The sequence below is a fragment of the Ambystoma mexicanum genome, chromosome 3q (genome assembly GCF_040938575.1).
Source record: "Ambystoma mexicanum isolate Mex_15411 chromosome 3q, UKY_AmexF1_1, whole genome shotgun sequence".
Taxonomy (NCBI): domain Eukaryota; kingdom Metazoa; phylum Chordata; class Amphibia; order Caudata; family Ambystomatidae; genus Ambystoma; species Ambystoma mexicanum.
Window position 1 is genome coordinate 786,573,755 of NC_090926.1, and position 21,993 is coordinate 786,595,747.

Genomic DNA, 21,993 nt, shown 5'->3' on the forward strand with positions numbered 1-21,993 from the left:
GCATCCTGGTGCTCCTGGTGTTTCCTGTATGTCGAAACATTCCAGCTCTTCACTTCAACAACCTTTACTTGTTCTCCAGTCAGGGATGAATATATCAGTATATGGCTCATACAGCCTATCTCTTTTTCCATATTTTGTCTTTTCACATAAGCATCTTCATATTGAAATGATCTCCTTGATCGCCATCGTAGGGTTGCCCATCTTCCTTCGAATTGTGCTCTGGGCATACATGCTGCTAGATGGCTGAGAAGGTTTGCATTATGTAAAGATATTTATCTTGCAATAAATGTTCTGGATGTGCTCATGGCATCAGGGATGAGAGAACACCCAAATCCGCTTTCCTCTGACATTCTCCTCCCCACCCCCTTCATGTGTTAATAGCACATGTTATTCTTTAAATGGGCAGACATATCAAGATATGAGTTTATATCCTCATTGTCTTCTGCAGCATCACTTTTTGCTCAAACACTTGTTCAGAAAGCTTAGGGAAACATTGTCTGTTCCTTTACTAGGTATAACCATAGAAGCATCATCACTTAATATTTCATCTTATTAAGAATCAACTGTTGAAAAGCCATAGTAATGAGGACGAAAAAGCAGCACATCATTGTACAGAATGACAATATAAGCCTCAATCCAAATTAACTCATTGGTCTCCTCACTGGCATGGTACCTCTTATATTCTGAAACATTCTCATTCTCTTTCAATATGTATTTAGATCACTTTTTATCAAGTTCTTCTCTTTTTACAACAAATATTGCAGGACAATTGCAATAATAACGCTGAGAATGATAGAGACATTTTTAGGATTCCCAAAATATGTAGCCGCATCCACGTTTTGTCTTACTAAAGCTGGGTAAGAGTGGAGAATATGCTCTCCAACCTCGATTCCAATACCCCCTGTGTCCTCATCTTACTTGATCTCTCTTCTGCCTTTGACATGGTCAACCATGCTATCCTGCTCAACCGTCTTCGGGATAACCTGGGTATCACCGATCAGGCCCTTGCTTGGCTGACCTCTTTCCTCTCTGATAGACACTGCCAGGTCACACTTGGGTCCTTCCTCTCCGCTATCTCTCTCTCTACTTGTGGTGTTCCCCAGGGGTCTAACCTCTCTCCCAGGCTGTTCAACTAATACCTAGCACTTCATGCCCACCGGATTGCTGCTCTCTGCCGCAACTTTCAGTGCTATGCGGATGACACTCAGCTCATTTACAGGCTCCTTTCTGTGACCTCTTCGCCTTCTCTCATTTCTGACTGTCTGTCCTATCCAGGAGTAGTGTGCAGCCAATGATCTATGCCTTAATGCCAGTACGACTGAGATTCTTATCATCAGCACACCTGCTCCCTCCTTTCCTGTCACTCTCTGGCCAGTCTCTCTTGGCCCTCTTCCTGCTCCCACCTGTGTGGTTAATAACCTTGGGATCATCTTCGACTCCACACTCTCCTTCTCTCCTCACATCTCTGATGTCTCTAAGAAGTCACACTACCAGCTGCACCGCATCAGAGGTATTCTTCCTTTCCTCTCCTTCCCCCAGAAGCTCACTGTCTCCAGAGCTCTGGTTCTCTCTAGGCTGGACTGCTGCAACAGCCTCTTTCTAAATCTGCCTGCCTCTACTCTCCACCCTCTGCAACACATCCCAAACAGGACTGCGAGACTTGTCCTTGGCCTCAAGCCCAGGGATCGTATCTCTCCAGGAATGAAATCCCTGCACTGGCTCCCAGTGGCTGCAAGGATAAAGTTCAAAACCCTTTGCATTGTCCACAATGCCTTCTGGGGCCTGGTGCCTCAATACCTTCAATACTCTCTCTTTGTAAATATCTTCCTTCTCGAGCTCTTCGCTCATCTGCCTTCAACTCCCTCAGGGTCAGTCGCTTCTCCAAGCAACAAGTTGGTGGTAGTTCTCTTTCTTTGGCTGGGGCCTCCCTCTAGAACAGCCTCCCTGCCTCTTTGAAACTTGAGGAGAACCATCTCTGGTTCCGGAAACACCTCAAGACCTTCCTCTTTGATTCTGCGTTCTCTCTTACTCTCCCCTGCTGAACTCCTGGCTGAAACCGAAACTGCACTGGTCACCTGGCTACCCTCTGTTCTCGGGCTCAGGTCCCCTCCCTGCCAGTTGCAACCTGCACTACCCCCCTGGGAGTCTTTGCACTCGGGGCTGTTTCTGTATCCCTACAGTCCCCTACCAGCACTTGACACTTGATGTCTGCACTTACCCGTGCACTTGCCACCAGCTCGCCATACTTTTTATTTATTGGTTTTTATTTATTTTCACTGTTGATCCAATGTACTGCGCTGCCCCCTCCTCGTTCCCCTCGCACTTTTCCCCTCCGCCTCCCCTGCACTTGCGCGATCTCAATGTCACCTGGCCTAGTAAGATCGTTGTCTTTGTCTTCCCTCTTTTCCCCCTCGCCTTGTCACGCCTTGAAACACTTGTGTAGGCACGTTATAAATGCCACATCATATCATATCATTTTCGGAAAGCCTTCAATCTGAAGATCACTTTGGGGAATTACTAATGCAGAAACATGTATGATTACTATAGGGCATATTCCTCCCCATTTCATAAGCAGTTGCATATAAACTTTAGATGCCCAGGCCCAATAGTAGTCCATCAGCACAGCAGTTCCTCTATCCATTCCTGGGACATCAATTATCTGGTTACATCTTTATTTTCTCCAATTTTAACCCATCCTCTATTTCTGAAACTTATTGTGTTATTACTTATTGGTAATATGGATACAGGCCCTGCTTCATCCTTGACCCATGTTAGTAGTTTAGAATACTTAGCCCATAACTTTAGGTATATGCTGTTTACTATTTGAACTATGCTTACTTATTCCTTCTTCAATAAATGTGCGGTGCAAGATAACATTCCTTCTTCCCATCCTGTACTGGTGACAACTTGTCCATATATCAATAGCCAAGGTCTCTCCCAGCATCCTGGTGCTCCTGGTGTTTCCTGTATGTCGAAACATTCCAGCTCTTCACTTCAACAACCTTTACTTGTTCTCCAGTCAGGGATGAATATATCAGTATATGGCTCATACAGCCTATCTCTTTTTCCATATTTTGTCTTTTCACATAAGCATCTTCATATGGAAATGATCTCCTTGATCGCCTTCGTAGGGTTGACCATATTCCTTCGAATTGTGCTCTGGTCATACATGCTGCTAGATGGCTGAGAAGGTTTGCATTATATAAAGGTATTTATCTTGCAATAAATGTTCTGGATGTGCTCATGGCATCAGGGATGAGAGAACACACGCATCCACTTTCCTCTGACATTCACCTCCCCACCTCCTTCATGTGTTAATAGCACATGTTATTCTTTAAATGGGCAGACATATCAAGATATGAGTTTATATCCTCATTGTCTTCTGCAGCATCACTTTTTGCTCAAACACTTGTTCAGAAAGCTTAGGGAAACATTGTCTGTTCCTTTACTAGGTATAACCATAGAAGCATCATCACTTAACATTTCATCTTATTAAGAATCAACTGTTGAAAAGCCATAGTAATGAGGACGAAAAAGCAGCACATCATTGTACAGAATGACAATATAAGCCTCAATCCAAATTAACTCATTGGTCTCCTCACTGGCATGGTACCTCTTATATTCTGAAACATTCTAATTCTCTTTCAATATGTATTTAGATCACTTTTTATTGAGTTCTTCTCTTTTTACAACAAATATTGCAGGACAATTGCAATAATAACGCTGAGAATGATAGAGACATTTTTAGGATTCCCAAAAAAATGTAGCCGCATCCACGTTTTGTCTTACTAAAGCTGGGTAAGAGTGGAGAATATAAGTGAAAAGAGCATGCAAGAATGCACGTAATGTTGCAGTTAAAGGCAACATGAAGTGATTTACGTATATACAGTGTTGCTTTGTTTCTGGAACATTGTTCCTTTTTCCTAACTAAAATTGTTCTGTAATTGTTGCAATGTTCACTTCCCTTCAGACTTGGGAATGACTGAAAAGTTCTGAAAGGTTCTTTATTCTGATAAATCTTTGGTTTTGCCCTTTGTAGCCGATCTTGTCATCTGTGGAACTTCTTCTCTTGCTTCCCTGTCATTGGTTCCCAGAGGAATAGGGGTCTCTCCTTTGTAGAGCTTCATATCATGGGGGTGCATCCAGGTTCTTCTGTTTTTCAATTTGACAGCTGTGGTTGTAACCTCTACAAGGTACAGTTCTTCAAAGGGGGCCTCAATCCAAGTGCACACACAACTTCATGCTAGCACCTGGTCCCCTGGGTGCAAACTAGGTTGCTTTAATAGTTTACTGAGACCACCAGTTGGGCAGTCTTCCTCAATCGTCTTTGACCCTTCCCTCCGCTGATTCACCTGTTGAGAAATAAAAGAACCACTAGCGGTCATATTTGTCAAATAATCATGCATCTCATCACCTAAATCCTTTGCTACACTATGCACATCAGTTTCTATTCTAGTGGGAGGATCAAGGGGTACTCTCATGCGGCGTCCATTCAACAACTCATGGGGAGTCAGGTGGTGATCTGAACCAGGCTGATTTCACAATGCAAACAAAGTAAGGTGCAGACAATGCAGCCACCCCTTCTTTAGAGTCATCTTCAATTTTACTGTCCTTTCCTTGAGAAGTCCCTTTAATGTCTCACAGATACTATGTCTCACAGATACCATTGGCCTGTAGGTGATAAGCAGACGAAAACTTGTGTTTTATGTCTAATAGAAACACTATCTGTTTGAATAACTCATTTACAAAATGCGGGCCATTGTCGGACCACAGGACTTCGCACACACCCCATAGAGGGAACACTTCACACCTGAAGAACCTGGCAGCGCATGTAGCGCCGGGGTGTGTGCATGGACCTGCCTCAATCCATCTGGAAAAAGGACAAACTACCACAAACATGTTCCTATATCCGTTGCACACTTGCAGCACATCCACATAATCTATATGTAGATGCCAAAAAGAACCATTAGGGCTTGGGATTGCTCCACTCACTGTCCTTAAGTAATGCCCTGCTGTGAACGTCAGACATAGAAAGCCGTTCATAATAAATTATGTCACAAAATCCAACACATTTGGTGAGAACCAGTCTTCTGCGATTGTTGCAGAAAGATTCTCTCTTGTTGTGTGCACGGGGTAGTGAAGCTGCTCCGACACCACTTTAATAATGCTAGAGGTATAACTGGCTTCCCAGTGCTATCCTGTCTCCATAAAGCCTCAGTGGTGGATAAAGAACACCCCACCTTTTCAACAAATCCTGTTCTTCTTGTGGAGCTCAACCTTGTAGCTCAATTAATTGTACAATGGATAACATATTAAATCCTTCCCTTCCCATCATGCATCGCCCTGACAGTGGTTTTACACTCTCTACATCAAAGTAAGAAATGTTTGGGAAATATGCTGCCCTTTTGGCTTTCACATCTGCAGCTTTGTTACCACGAGATATAAAATCTGCCCTTTTAGAATGGGCTGTGCATTTCCTAACTGATAGCCAATGGAAGCTTCGCTACTTTAATAGGCTTGTCCAATAGCGGTGCATGTTGCAGGGGTGAGCTGTCTGCATGGAGAAAACCCCTCCTTTTCCAATGTGACAATCATGCATGTACGGTTGACGTCACATAGGCAGAGTCAGAGTACACTGTCACTTCCTCATACTGAAATCTCTGAAGTGCGGCGATTGGTGCCACTAATTCTGCAGCTTGTGCTGAACAATGCAAGGCAATCTCACTCTTGTCACTACCTCGAATTCACCATTCATTTTTAACTTCACTACTGGTGTCCCAGTATGCCTTTTGCCAGTTGTTTGATACATTTTTGAAAATTTCACAATGCAAACAAAGTAAGGTGCAGACAATGCAGCCACCCCTTCTTTAGAGTCATCTTCAATTTTACTGTCCTTTCCTTGAGAAGTCCCTTTAATGTCTCACATATACTATGTCTCACAGATACCATTGGCCTGTAGGTGATAAGCAGCCGAAAACTTGTGTTTTATGTCTAATAGAAACACTATCTGTTTGAATAACTCATTTACAAAATGCGGGCCATTGTCGGACCACAGGACTTCGCACACACCCCATCGAGGGAACACTTCACACCTGAAGAACCTGGCAGCGCATGTAGCGCCGGGGTGTGTGCATGGACCTGCCTCAATCCATCTGGAAAAAGGACAAACTACCACTAACATGTTCCTATATCCGTTGCACACTTGCAGCACATCCACATAATCTATATGTAGATGCCAAAAAGGACCATTAGGGCTTGGGATTGCTCCACTCACTGTCCTTAAGTAATGCCCTGCTGTGAACGTCAGACATAGAAAGCCGTTCATAATAAATTATGTCACAAAATCCAACACATTTGGTGAGAACCAGTCTTCTGCGATTGTTGCAGAAAGATTCTCTCTTGTTGTGTGCACAGGGTAGTGAAGCTACTCCGACACCACTTTAATAATGCTAGAGGTATAACTGGCTTCCCAGTGCTATCCTGTCTCCATAAAGCCTCAGTGGTGGATAAAGAACACCCCACCTTTTCAACAAATCCTGTTCTTCTTGTGGAGCTCAACCTTGTAGCTCAATTAATTGTACAATGGATAACATATTAAATCCTTCCCTTCCCATCATACATCGCCCTGACAGTGGTTTTACACTCTCTACATCAAAGTAAGAAATGTTTGGGAAATATGCTGCCCTTTTGGCTTTCACATCTGCAGCTTTGTTACCACGAGATATAAAATCTGCCCTTTTAGAATGGGCTGTGCATTTCCTAACTGATAGCCAATGGAAGCTTCGCTACTTTAATAGGCTTGTCCAATAGCGGTGCATGTTGCAGGGGTGAGCTGTCTGCATGGAGAAAACCCCTCCTTTTCCAATGTGACAATCATGCATGTACGGTTGACGTCACATAGGCAGAGTCAGAGTACACTGTCACTTCCTCATACTGAAATCTCTGAAGTGCGGCGATTGGTGCCACTAATTCTGCAGCTTGTGCTGAACAATGCAAGGCAATCTCACTCTTGTCACTACCTCGAATTCACCATTCATTTTTAACTTCACTACTGGTGTCCCAGTATGCCTTTTGCCAGTTGTTTGATACATTTTTGAAAATTTCACAATGCAAACAAAGTAAGGTGCAGACAATGCAGCCACCCCTTCTTTAGAGTCATCTTCAATTTTACTGTCCTTTCCTTGAGAAGTCCCTTTAATGTCTCACATATACTATGTCTCACAGATACCATTGGCCTGTAGGTGATAAGCAGCCGAAAACTTGTGTTTTATGTCTAATAGAAACACTATCTGTTTGAATAACTCATTTACAAAATGCGGGCCATTGTCGGACCACAGGACTTCGCACACACCCCATCGAGGGAACACTTCACACCTGAAGAACCTGGCAGCGCATGTAGCGCCGGGGTGTGTGCATGGACCTGCCTCAATCCATCTGGAAAAAGGACAAACTACCACTAACATGTTCCTATATCCGTTGCACACTTGCAGCACATCCACATAATCTATATGTAGATGCCAAAAAGGACCATTAGGGCTTGGGATTGCTCCACTCACTGTCCTTAAGTAATGCCCTGCTGTGAACGTCAGACATAGAAAGCCGTTCATAATAAATTATGTCACAAAATCCAACACATTTGGTGAGAACCAGTCTTCTGCGATTGTTGCAGAAAGATTCTCTCTTGTTGTGTGCACAGGGTAGTGAAGCTACTCCGACACCACTTTAATAATGCTAGAGGTATAACTGGCTTCCCAGTGCTATCCTGTCTCCATAAAGCCTCAGTGGTGGATAAAGAACACCCCACCTTTTCAACAAATCCTGTTCTTCTTGTGGAGCTCAACCTTGTAGCTCAATTAATTGTACAATGGATAACATATTAAATCCTTCCCTTCCCATCATACATCGTCCTGACAGTGGTTTTACACTCTCTACATCAAAGTAAGAAATGTTTGGGAAATATGCTGCCCTTTTGGCTTTCACATCTGCAGCTTTGTTACCACGAGATATAAAATCTGCCCTTTTAGAATGGGCTGTGCATTTCCTAACTGATAGCCAATGGAAGCTTCACTACTTTAATAAGCTTGTCCAATAGCGGTGCATGTTGCAGGGGTGAGCTGTCTGCATGGAGAAAACCCCTCCTTTTCCAATGTGACAATCATGCATGTACGGTTGACGTCTCATAGGCAGAGTCAGAGTAAACTGTCACTTCCTCATACTGAAATCTCTGAAGTGCGGCGATTGTTGCCACTAATTCTGCAGCTTGTGCTGAACAATGCAAGGCAATCTCACTCTTGTCACTACCTCGAATTCAAAATTCATTTTTAACTTCACTACTGGTGTCCCAGTATGCCTTTTGCCAGTTGTTTGATACATTTTTGAAAAACCATCATTAGAGAACTTCCCCCTCTCCGAGGAATTTTCTCTAACATTTGGAATATCATCATAGAACTCAGTGTATATAAGTGCTGCAGTCATGTACATAATCCTCTTTGCCTATTAATTCTGCTAGAAATGTCGCTGGATTCTCTGTTCTACATCTAACAATTTGATCGCTGGATTCCAAATAATCACCCGTTATCCTGATGCTCTATGAGAAGTCAATTTATGTCTGGGTTTCTTTGAAATAGCGAATAGGGATTGCTCGACAAATAACGTCATTGAGCACCCCATCATATTACTTGCAGACTTTCCATTTGCAAAAGTGGCAGCAGCTAAAGTTTGTTCACAAGGATAATGTCCTTTCATTACTTGGTCTAAAATCCCACTGTAGAAAGCTAATAGTTTATATCCATGTCTTCTCCTGCATGCAACCTTGGTATAATTGACTGCTCTGTATCGCTCTCTTCTCACATTTCTAACATTTCTTGCTCCTGTCATTATCAACTATTCAACATTACTGAAGCTCGCCCTTTTCTCTTTCTTCTAGCTACAAAGCTACTTAGCTCTTGTACTATCTCATCTGGACCAAATATCTGCACTACATTTCCATGTCTCTGCTTATCAGCTTGCTACTTTAGATTTGATCTTTACTTCATCTATTTATAAGCTTTTTTTGTCTTTCCTCACATACTTCCATTTCCCCCTTGCTGCACTCCTTTTCCTGGCTATCCTTTAAATCTCTACTACTCTCTGCATTGTCTTCACATGTGTAAATAGTCTCACACGTCCTTATATTACCTCATTATTGACTGTCTATGACCACCCTCATTCCCTTCATTCCCAAAATCAATTCTGGCTAGCTGTTTTCAAGTCTTCCTATGCCCAATCCCATTTTCGATCTTTCTCTCTTCAGCCCACAACACTGGAAGTCTTTACCCCTTGACATTAAATCCTCTTCAACCATCTCGCTCTAGCAACCAATCACCTTTATTTGCAATTTTGATTACCTACTATTGTACCTTTTTTTTTAATAAACAGTGGTTTGGCGAAAATGCTTAATAAATTAATATATAATATACAAACAAATACATTGAGTTGTGGTTTTTTGCAGGATTTCAGTTTAGGTTTCCTTCCATTCCATTGCTTATTTTATTGTTTGCATTATATTTTATAAATTTCCTGTTGTGTTAAAAAACGTTTATATAACTAAAATAAATGTGTTTTAAATATAATTCCAAACATCCCAGAAAAGGTGTGTGTACAATACCACAAAGATGACAAGTGGTGAGCCAGCTCCTAAGCATGTGAACAAGGTGGGGCGCAGACTGGGTGCAATACAATAAACAGGTAATTTACAACAGTAAAACTAGTCACGGGGGTGGGTGTTACAAATTAAAGTAGTGAACCGTACTATTACATAAAATTACATTATTTTTCTGCGATGGAGAGAGTGGTGGAGTCAGGTGGGGAAGGGAGGTGCATGAATACTAGCATGAAAATGGGCAGTCAATGGAAGGGTAAAAAGCCAAACAATACCAATAGGCTGTGTGCCCCTCCTTGCACCCCATCTCTCTCCTATATTCACTTCCCATGACAATAGTTTGACTTTTAAGCAGTGCTTACAGCGCCACCTAATAGGCAAAACTAAAAACAGCTGGATGAGCTACTTATTAGTTTTGCCAATTAGGTGGCGCAGAAAACGCTACCTTTAAGCCGAAACTATTGACATTAAAATAAGAGCATTAACATAAGCGCTTCAAACAGGTGCTTTGAATGAGAGTCTCTAATGCTTTTCAATGCAGATGACATATGAGGATGCATTTGTGTTGTTTGGTATGTGTCCTACCCATTTGACACCCATCTCTAAGTGCCATTTTTGTGATTTTCCTCCCATACCCACCCATCTCACCCTAAACCACACCCCTTGTTGCACTCTTCGGCTGCATTGTATTGTGTGCTGAATTTGTCAGCCATGTTTACTTCCCAGGTGGCGGCCGCCATATTTTAATGTTAAGAAAAAGTTATTTTACTATATTGAAAATATTTACTACAGCTTTTAAGTTAAGTTACATGTTGTAATGTATTTTGCACTAAAAATAAACAAGTTACTGTTATGGTTAAGTTAAGTTTTGTTCAAAAATTGCCATGTACTTGCTTGTTGGTGTGGTTGTCTAGTGTTTTACGCTGTAAATCGTACCTGATTGGATATTCAGTTAGTGATGTAAGTCTGATGTGATTGGATCGCCAGTCTATTTTTGTTTCCCCACTAAATGTGCACTGCTAATGTGCTCTGTGTTGCCTTTGCAGTTATAAAGTATGTGTTCCTGTAACTGAAGTGCTTAAATGGGACTCTACTAAAGCACACAACCCCCATGAGAAGCACAGCTGCCACAGCTCTACATTACCAAATCATGACTCCACTCTCTGGCAGAACTGCCCGTGCCGGCAGTGGGCAATGGCAGCAGCTCCAGCGGCGTGTCTCTGTGGGGGCCGCACCTGCACCACATTTAGTGCTATTTGTGGTACCGTAATTAGCTCCTATGGGGCAAAAATGGGAATGGGGAAGGGCCATGGAGAAAGGGGGAATTACCGCCCCGCCAACCTTGGAATGGGGTGGTAATTCCCCTTTCCTCCATGGCGGTACCAGTATGGTACCGGCGGCAACCATAGCGCTAATAGCACCATGGTTCACCGCCTACCGTGTAATGAGGCCCCTTGCCTACAATTTGCCCTCTCCCGTCGGAAAAATTAGGCTTTCAGCATTGTATACACCCCCTTATTGCATTTGCCACCTTTCCACTGCATGAAGAGCGGCTCCCCTTGCCCCCGGAGATGCCACCGGTGAAATGCACACGACAGTCCATCCAGTGTTTGACAGTTCACACAAATGACATTAGAAGTAAGACTCCATCAATCGATCGTGCGTATTAGCGCCCACCACTTTGTGAGAAATTGTTTTAGGGTTGCTGGCCCTTACTGCATCACTTGATAATACGTGCACAGGTTATACTGTAATTTAGTCAAGTGTTTGGATACCTCCCCTCTGTCAGAAATAGCTTGTACAACAGTGCAGTGAAATGTTGATTGTGTTATGGGTGTGATTTGAATTGTAATACGTTTGCGCGTTTCCTTGTAGAGATCCTGTGTGTTATGGCAGGATTGTTATGCTATGGTAAACTACCTTATGCTCTCTCATAAATGTAGGCCTCATATCCTCCATTTTGCCTTTGCATGTGGCCTCCCTCTGCACTCAGCTCCTCTGACATGCCCAAACCCCGCCTGAAGCAGAATAGACCAAGAACCTGTAACAAGGCAAAGGGACACGTCAAACTTTCTCTAACGTTTGCTCTCTACAAGTGTAGCATTAGCACCATATATGGTAGATAACAGTGGTGTTTCTGCAAATGCTGCTTATCCATATTCCAAGACAATGGGCCTCATTACGAGGCTGGCGGCCGCGGAATGAACAGTGCCGGTAAGTGACCGCCACTGTTCATTCCAGGCCGCCACATTACGAGTTCTGCTGTGGGTCCCGCTCTGGACGCCTGGCCAGACCAGACGTCCAGAGCAGGACCCATAAGCAGTACAGCATGCTAACAATGGGCCCGTCATTAACGAGCCGTTGTTAGCATCCTCCCCATTCCCATTAAACCCTATGGGGGCTCAAATGGGAATGGGGATGTACCGGGTCTGGGTCCTGCGAAAGGGAATTACCGGGCCCTCCAAGGTTGGAATGGCACGGTAAGTCCCCTTTTGCGGGACCCAGACCCGAGTTTGGGGGTAGCCATGCTGCTAAAAACGGCATGGCTACCTCCAAACTCGTAATGAGGTCCAATGTACCCGCAAGGCTTCAACACAAGGTCACAAAGTCAGATGATTGCCAAATGTCTGCAATGTCAAAGGACCACCCACCATTGTGAAAATGCTATAATATATTAATGATTTGCCTATGACATGCTATATAACCTGCACTCTAAGCGCAGTCCCTTCAGAGCTCCGAGTAACAACTGCCCACCACTTGACATCCTGTACTTTCCTGCTAATCAGCTGATAATTTCTCTTTATGCTGCTTATTTTCTATCTAATACAAGAGTGTTGGTTCATCCATCAGTCCGGTGCCTAGTCTCCATATTGCTGCAAGCTGAGGGTGAGGCCAAGGTAACCCTTGGGAAGGGGCCCACTGTGGCTACCACTGAATGGTACTGAATACCACTAACTGCGCAGGAGATCTCTGCGGACTGACCTCGACTACGACCACAAGGGCAAGTGCACAAGGTCCTCACTATACCAGAGGTCACTTGGGTAAGCTTGTCACACCAGTTGACTTTGAAGTTGCCGAAATCTGCATTGTGGTTCAAGAGGCAGGCCAAGGAGGATCTACAGCGCAGTGGATAGTTGTGAACCTATTCCCAGCTGGCTGATCGGTAAAAATAACTTCCTTCCTCTTATTTTCTGTCACTTTGCTTTACTCAGCATTACACTGTATTTTTCATATTGTCATTATTCTTCCTCCCAAGCACTTTGATCCACTGCTCTGTGAATAAACGTTAATTTGCCATTTCATTTATTTTCTGTCTGTCTATCTACACCCGCTGGTATATTTTGCATCTGTTTGTATCTAAGTAGATAGCAGCGCTACAGATGTCTTAAACTCTGTCGCATTCATCGTGTCTGTCATGCTTCTCGTGGTTATTGTCATATGCGCTGTTTGCTGGCTCCAGTGTCGAGATATATGCTGAAATTGAGTGCCCACGACTGAATTGGTGCCTCAGGAATTTCTGTGCATAGTTATTTTGGTTTATGGTCACTGCATTGAAAAAGATGCATTGAATAGACAATGCATTGAAAAAGTTGCATTGAAAATAAATGCATCGAAATTCTATGTTTTACATTAAAAGTACATATCCATCGAAAATTTTCCATCAAATGGATATGTACTTTTAAATGTAAAAGATAGCATTTTGATGCTTTTATTTTCTACGTTAAAACATTACATGGAGCTGTCCAGTGCTGATATTTTGGCAGCCCCTCAAAAGCCATACCCACCCCCCTTAGCCCTAACCCAACCCTAACTCTACCTCTAACCCTAACTGTAACCCTAACGCTAGCCCTAACTCTAACCCTAACCCACCCTAACCCTTGCCCTAACCCTAATTCTAACCCTTGCCCTAACCCTAATTCTAACCCCTGCCCTAACCCTAAAATCCATCAAAATCCATTTAATTTTATTCAAAGAAAAGGCATTTCAATGGAAATTATTTTCGCTGAATAAAATTAGATGGAATGGACTTAGATGCATTTGCATTCGATGAAAAGACCAGATACCAGCTATTTTTGGTGCCATCATTGAGAGACCACTAGGGTTACAAGTGTGAGTTCAGTGGTCTTGGCAGACAAGTTAAAAACAAACAGTTTCTCTGGAAGTGTTCAGTTGTGTCTTGCCTCTTGATGCTACTGGTTGTGCTCCTGCTGTTTTCCTACTTCACTGTACTTGTGCCTTTAAGGAACCAAAAGACTTGAAAAACACGCCCACAATGCGAAGAGTTTCACAAAGTGCCTCAGGAATTGTTCAGTTGTGTTCCGGTGTGTTCTGGGGGAACACTTTTGTAAAAGGACTTTGCGGTTTTGTGTAGCAGTTTGGGGTCGGCTTCCATGTCATTGCTGGAGAATCGGTAAGCCGGATAGATGCCTGTATTTACTTTGCACGCTAAGTGTGCCTTTCTTTCTGTCCTCTCCCCACATGTAAGTGGCAGTGGATGATGGAAAAGACGGAAACTGGTGAGTAGTGTAACCTTTGTAGCGTATTGTAACGTAGGTGAGCCCACACAAGCAAGAAAGTAAATTGCAAGGTGCTGAGTGTCCTTTGCAATTCTTGCTAGAAAAAGTTGGTGGTGGACAACATATCCAATAAATTGAGGGTGGTCCTACATTATTCTATCCGCTGCAATAACACCTAAACAAAGAGCACCAGCATTGAAAGATCTGTGTGCTAAACAGATTACAGTCATGAAGGAAAACGGAATTATGGAATCCCAGTTGATCCAGTCAACTTCAACTACTTCAATCTTGGAGGAAGGTTTGGAAGGAGAGGAGACTGAGGTAGTAACTACCAATGCTACTCAATCTAGGCAGGTTAAGGCCCCACTGGGAGCTAATTCCACCTTAACAATGACGATGCCTACTACACAGAGCACCACAAGGAGATCCTATTAGGGACCGTAAGTCTGGAAAATCTGACATGAAGATTACCAACTTCTATCAAAACTGCAATAGTGCAGACAAGGAAAGGGCTTGTGTGTGACCTCTGCTCAGATCTTGTAGAGGAGCTTACAGTCTCTCTTCATCCATCGGGTCAAAAACAATCAAATCAATAGTGAATCCAATAATGACCACTAATTCGCAACAATGTTTGAAACCAAAACTTGCTAATGCAAGCTCCCTGGAGTCAGGTCTGTGCCCACCTAGCCCCTGTCTCGGTCCTGTGGGTACAGAGCACAGAGGGATTAAGGTAGCCTCTGACACCATGGTACAGTTCATTACTCCTTCTTCGTGGCCCACATCAACAAATGCTATGACTGAAACGCAATTAACTGAAAAGCATGAGCGTTGAATATTGATTGGAGTGGAGGTATATCCTGTTGGCTTGATAACACCTGGCCGTACTTCTATATCACCAATTTCACCAGCAAATATTTTTGTGGCGGTTGATACTCAATTGCCATGTTTCAGGTATCCAATGAAATTAATCCCTCTGAAGCCATGTTTAAAATACTTGAGTACCTAGTGATGCAGTTAATATCCAAGTGTGGTGGTCAGTGCTTAATTTGTAAAGAAATAAGTGCCAGGGCCCAAAAATCTAGGCCCAATAATGGCGGCCCCGGGCCAGTTCAGTGCTAGACCTAGATCGACCCACCACCAGCCCATCACACTGCTGCTGCTCCATGTCACATGTTTGATGCTGCAGCAACTGCTGGTACAGGCTAGTAGTGGGATTGATGGGGAAAGCATCGGCTGAGGCACAGGATGCAGACCCCTGCACTACAGTGGCCTTCAGTCTGAGTACATGATGAATTCCATATTATCATCTACAGTCGTGTGATACGGGAAGTTGGAGATCATTCTCAGGTCCGTGAAGGCCAAAGAACTCAGTCACAAGGCCAATCGTCCAGCTGTAAAGGGTGTTTTGGCAGCCAATGAGTGTTAAGCAGCAACTTTCTGCGATATGCATGTAACACACACAGCATTTGCATAGTTGTACTTCAATAACACATACCACCTTGCAGCATGGCCTAGATAAACACTTGTTGCATGCATTTGATCACTGTTAAAAGATGTGACACATGTTCATGACACACCCTTATGCGCGGTTATGCTATGATTCATTGCTATACTTAGTTGTGTTCTTTTATGAAATGTATTATGCTATGTTCATTAGTCTTGTGCTGTATTATGTAAGTATGCTGTGGTATGGTACTCTGCACTATGCTTCTTTTATTACACTTTGGCACGCTGTGCCGGGGCAGGTTATGTTTCGCTATGCCATGCTATTGCTAGGTGACGTTAAGGAATGTTTGCTATGGTGTGAACAATACACTTGGGAGCAATCTACTGAATTATTTTCTTAACTTCAAAGAGCTGCACTAGATTGTCAGATAGCACAGCAAGTTCAGTGCTCATTCTGACATATGTGCACAGCTTGCTGATGCCGGTTCAAATCCTGTGAGGGCCAACTCAGTCCTTTATCCTTTTGAGGTCGAAGAATTGAGTACCACACAGTGAGATAATATCAACTTAGATACCTGAGGGTTTGTAGAGCTATATAAAACTATATGTTATTAGATAATATTATTACAGGGCGCCCGCCGACCTGATACTGAACTCTGTGTCTCAACCTGCAGCCATGGGGACACCAAGAATCTGTCCACACCACACATATGTGCATTGTCGGTTCTTTAGCCCAAGGGCGCGCTGACAAACTGCAATGGGTGTTATGTACTTGTGCGCTGCAATACAAGCATGCCAAGCAACAATCACATCAAGACGGCTTACCATTTTATTTATTTATTGTTTGCTTGTTAGGCAAAGAATACATAAATCAATAAAATGGCCTGCCCTATGCTGGCTCACCACTCGGGAACATCTGCAGGCCCTACGTCATGATTTCTCGAGCTGCCTGCTCATGCCCAGTGTCAGCCTGGTGGTAATGGTAAAAAAAAAAGAAAGTGATATTGTAAATACCACCTGTTTTTTAAATAAGACCTAAATTATGAGTTGGGGTCAAAAGTGATATTTCCTGCCAGGGGTACATAGAAAAGGACTGTATAGGGCTAAGATAACTCATATTACCCCATACAGTACTTTGAATGAACCCCTTTCCTGCAGGAAATACGCCATACAATCCCAACTCATAATTAGGCAGTATTTAAAAAATAGACATTACTGCAAATGACCAGTGACTCACGAGGTCCTGTGTGATTCTCAAGACTACATGGGCTGGTCCTTCTAATTGACCCAGTGCATGCCAGCATTGTATTACTCTGTAGGGTTGCAAATGGTTAGGAGGGAAATCCGTCCTCTTCGGAGAAGCTCTATGCATCATTTGCAGTAGTTGCTGCGCAGGGCCCAAGCCCCCACAGAGAATACATTGAAATTCACTCTCTTTGTATTGTGGCCACAACCCAATGATAATATAGCGCAGCTCCCAGTACTACTGCTAATGTTCTTACAGTGCAGCGCAAAAACAAGGAATGATACCAAACAACATACAGCAGCTCACGCAACCAACCAATATTCACATAGTTGCCAACATGTTCCATTCCAATCTGGTGCTTATCTAGTCCGAGTCTTTTCTTTGCATTCTGGGACTTGTAGTTCTGCTTATCTCTTTATAAAACTCAAACTACAAGTCCCCAAATTTAAAGAAAAAGCACGGACTACAATCACCCACAGAGACAGAGTGGAATGGATCATGTTGGCAAATGTGTATTCAGAGCATTGCGGCCTCCAGCAAGTACAAATGAGTTCCACCCCCAGCACACACCAACCAATGTTCACATTACTGATCACCCGAACCAACCAAGATCCAAACTCATTCTGGGTCCAAAACGTGGTAATCGTTTTTTGAAACACATGCGCCTGAATTCCCTGCGACACAGATTAAGGGAAACCGAGGACAACGTAATGAGCCCTCTGCGTAGCAGCGAGGGACCCTTTAGTTACATATAATGGGACTACGTGATGGGTGACGCTGTGCCATCCCAATCCCTGGACCCATTTATTTTTATTTATTTGCATTTATAAAGCACGCAGCTTGAGGCATCGTGGCGCTGTTACAGCAGACTTGAGAGTGAACATAGCATAAGATGTGGCAGTAGTAGAGCTAGGGTTACAGCACAAGCATAACTCTGCATATTTATTCCGTGACTTAAAGGGAATAGGAGGGTTTTTAGTTTTTTTTGAAAGGTTGTGTATGATTTTTCATTCCTAAGTGAGGTAGGCAGTGCATTCCAATTTTTGGGTGCGAGGTGTACTACATACTACAAAGACTAGCAAAGACTAAAGAATACATCGCACGTCGGAGCAAAGATTGGAGCGCCTCACACCAACACCATAGGCAGCGCATTAAAAACCCATGCGAGCATTGTATTCAGGATGATAAAGGGTCGGGAAACACCTGCGAAGGTGGAGCGCCCCGTAACAGCCTGATAAACAAACACGAGTTCCACAGTACCCTATCATAATATAGTCCGAAAACATCTGGGGTACTCACTTTGACGACAGAAAAACATTTCGGAACTGGAAGAGCCTGTCAACATAACAGCACTGAAAACAGCACTCCTTGAGGGGCTGGCCTCATACCTACACTGTCCTGAATTCCCAAGGGGGAAACTGCGCGTTGGGGGACAGCTGGGCCCGGGCAGTGGCGTGGTCTCCTGGTGTCCTCCTGGCGCAGTGACTCCTGAGTCCTGGCTCTTGGTCTTTGGTCCTGGCAAGGCGCAGGCCCAGCCAGGCCCCAGGAGGAGGGTGGACACCACCAGGGAACCGCGCCGCCCGGACCATGGAATCTTCACACTGCTTAAGTTATACGGTCAGAGAGTGTCCACTTACCTGATTATGAAGTCGGCTGCTGGCAGGGAATCTCTGTCTCCTGTCGGGGCCAGAGGGGGCAGTGGCAGACTGGCAGGCACTAGTGTGAGTGAAAAAGCAGGGCCCAGCCACCAGCAACTAGGCCGCACACAACAAAGCAGTGGAGCAGGCTCTCTGGAAGACCCATGCCATGCCTAGACACCTTCAGTTCACAGTAACTTGTGAAACGAAGGTGGCGCTGCGCTGCCTCCCGTGGCAATAACAACACGTCACCATGTCAGTCAGAACAGCCAATGAAAACTGCACATTCTGGTTCCTATACAGAATTTATCAAAATACTGCATAGTAACAACAGAATGGTAGTTTTCATTGGCTGTTTGCAACGGTTTGTTGTTGCATTGCTATTGCTGGTCTCCTGGGCTGTCACAAGGGTTGGTGAGGCCCGGGGCAAAACATTTGGTGAGGCCCCCTTACAATTTTTTGCACTGGGCCAGTGGAGGCACTGCTGCAAACAGGAGATGCAAGGAATCTCCCCTTGAGTTTGTGTGGAGGACACAAATATGCTTTATTACTACAACGGCAAAACAACTACAGCAAAGTTAGATTTCTCTACAGAAGAGAGGTTTATGCCAGACTAACTTTTGTATCATATGCAATGCATAAATATGTGGAGGATGGCATGACAGCGTGTGGTGCGTGAGGAGAACGCTGTCCCTGTGTGCGCATTAAAACACATCATACACAGTGAAAGATAGATGAGGTACAGTAGAGGCTGGTATATAGGCTTAAATGTTTGCACCAATTATGCAGGATCGACAGAGCACAGTAAGGGAAAACAAACCAACCAAGGGGCGCTTGAGGGTGTTTCTCACTCCCACGAAACTGTTTGAAACATTGGTTTAAAATGATGCATTTTACAGCACTTTCTTTGCAAATTGGGTAGAAAGCCATACAGTTTGCAATTGGTTTTGTATGGTAGCACATGGAACAACCTAATAGTTGCAAGTCACCAACCTTTGCCCACAACATATGCCAGTATAAAAATATATTCATGCTGGTTGTTCCAATGTATGTGCATTCAGGCTGCACCAATATATGCCAGTATTACCTTACAAGGACTCCCAGCCAGTTAAAATGCCATGCCACAGAAAGCATGTCCAGGCTGGCTGTGCACCATAAGTGTTATTACTGGCTAGACTTGCCTACATTCAATGTGGTCCAGTGTAGCCCCATAGCAACCCTTATGTTTGCTTTGATCATGTCTTAACTTCTGACCTCAGCTTTTAGATGGCGCACACCTCCAGTGATTAGCATAGCATTATGAAATTAAATAGCCACTGAATTGGGGTGGTACGACTAATAGCCAAAGGGGACATGAAACCGCTATTCAGCTTCCTAACGGGGCTCAGGGAATTGGGAGGGAAGTGGGAGCAGGACTGGATGAAGATGTGTCAGGGCTGGTGGGGGCCCATTTCATCTTGATGTTGGGCGGGGGGGCACCCCTTGCCTTACCGTTTGGGAAAATAGGCCACGGCACCTATGGAGTGCTTCAATCAATAATGAAATCAAAAGAATGCATAAAGGTAGTTAAAAGCTGCAGACTATCAGTATGTTTCTGTGTCATAAGACTGCCAATATGGGGCAGCTGCTTAAGGGACCCTTCCAACTGTAAAAGCTGAAAGGCCCAGACACCATCCCTCAGTGGAGAGTCCAACAGTGCAATTAGTTTTTTGACCCCACTCACTAGCCTCTTTCAAAACTGTGAACTAGCCCCCCAAAATGTTGAGGCTGGCTGCACCCCTGCCTGGCTGATGTACAGAGCCATAGCGGATGCAACAGGACACAGACGTTAAATGGTGCCTGGGCTTCGCTGTTAATAAAGGTCTTTCAATTAATAAAACATTTCACTGTTAGCACCTGCTTTCATAGGCATACATTTTTAGGCAATTGAAATCATGATGGGGGGTTAGCACTTGCATGCAAGGGGAGTGATAAGAAGGCAAGTGGGGACATGGGACATAAGACAGCTCATTCTCACACCAGTCCATAAGTGTGACATTTCAAAAATGAAGGAGAGGGTTAACTGTTTGTAACATTGAAGCATCACCAGAATAGTCTCATTCAAACGCACAATTTAGTTAGATGCCCCCACACAAGTAAGTTAGCCTCTGCCCCATAGCCTCTGAAGTTAGCGCCTCTCCCAACATTTAGGTCTTAGCTCCTCCCCCTGAAATTGTATCCTAGGTGCAACCCTGATGCCATGCCCCCACTCCTAAATTTAGTGGCCTGTTGGCCGATAAATGTAGGAGTTGGGGCTGGCACACACACTCACATACAACATTTGTACCTATGCATTCATCCACCAGTCACACAACTCCTTCCATGCATGCATACATAAAACCAAACAGCATTGTGTGTCAAACACCAGGGTCGGACTGGAACAAAAATTCTACCCGGGAACCAAAAATAAAAGTGTTCCACATTTACCAAGAGGTCCAGAGGCCCTCAGGAAGACATGCTAACAAAGAACTAAGGATATAAAGTTTCCGGAAAGCTTAATGACAACAGGTCACCACTTTCCAGTCCTGAGCTCCCTTTTTTGCAAACCATATGAATCGGCTACTATGTCTAATTGAAGTTAAAGGACTACAGCTCCCAGAATACATTGTTATTTCATGAAAGCCCAGGACTGGGAAATGGTGTGCGTAGACTTTGGAGTAATTTTATCCCACCAAACTGATGGATGGATGGCCACAGTCTGAACCCTACAAGTGCACGTCAAAATGGAAAGTTGATCAACTGAATACCAATCCTGGGACGTGAAAATACATGGTTGAAAATGGAATCCATTTCTAATCTCTTCAACACTTCACATTACAGCAGCTGTAATAAGCACTATTTGAAAATGCAAAAGGCAGCTAGAGGACAGGAGATGTTGAAGTAAAACAAACTTTTCTTTCTAGTTCAACAGACAGCCGAAAGGTGGAGAGAGACTAGCGTTTTAACCCTTCATTGCAAGTTGCCTACAGTACCAATAATGATTGCTGGGCTGCATCTCAGCTCTCATAGAGCAGCTGTTTGTAGAGCTTATACAATTTGAAAAATTCTCTTACATGTATATAAACTCTTATATCTTTTAAGGTTTGCTTACCTTCAGTTTCCCAGGTTTACTCATTTTTATCTCTGAGGCTCCAGTGTCTTCAGAAGCAGGGTTTGGAGAGCGGTAGGCCTCGCCCTTGACAGGAATCACATCACATGTCAGGGCCCGGGAACTTGATTAATGGCTCGTTGCCATGCAACCTGGGCTGGAGCAGGACTGTATCACTTCTTGAACTCTTAAATGGCGCCATGTTTCTTGCAGAGCTGACACCATAGGTGCAGCTCAGCAAGAAATTAACAAAAGTAAAACTTTAACGAAAGGCAGTTGGAGTAAAATCGGCCCACACACATTAGGAGATAACATCATCCCATTTAAAGCCAAATTGATTTTGGAAAGGTCCATGGCCTGCAATGATTTATGATGGAAGC

The 21,993-nt window shown here is 43.8% G+C and overlaps 1 protein-coding gene across 1 annotated transcript in view; it reads right to left on the reverse strand.

Moving 5' to 3' along the window:
* Positions 1-21,699, reverse strand: part of LOC138582997 (proton channel OTOP2-like) — a 283,265-nt gene extending 261,566 nt beyond the window's left edge. Inside the window, exon 1 of the mRNA XM_069654848.1 lies at positions 21,617-21,699. The gene's annotated coding sequence lies outside the window, so the exon portion shown is untranslated. The remainder of the gene's footprint in view (positions 1-21,616) is intronic.
* Between the last annotated feature and the right edge of the window lie 294 nt (positions 21,700-21,993).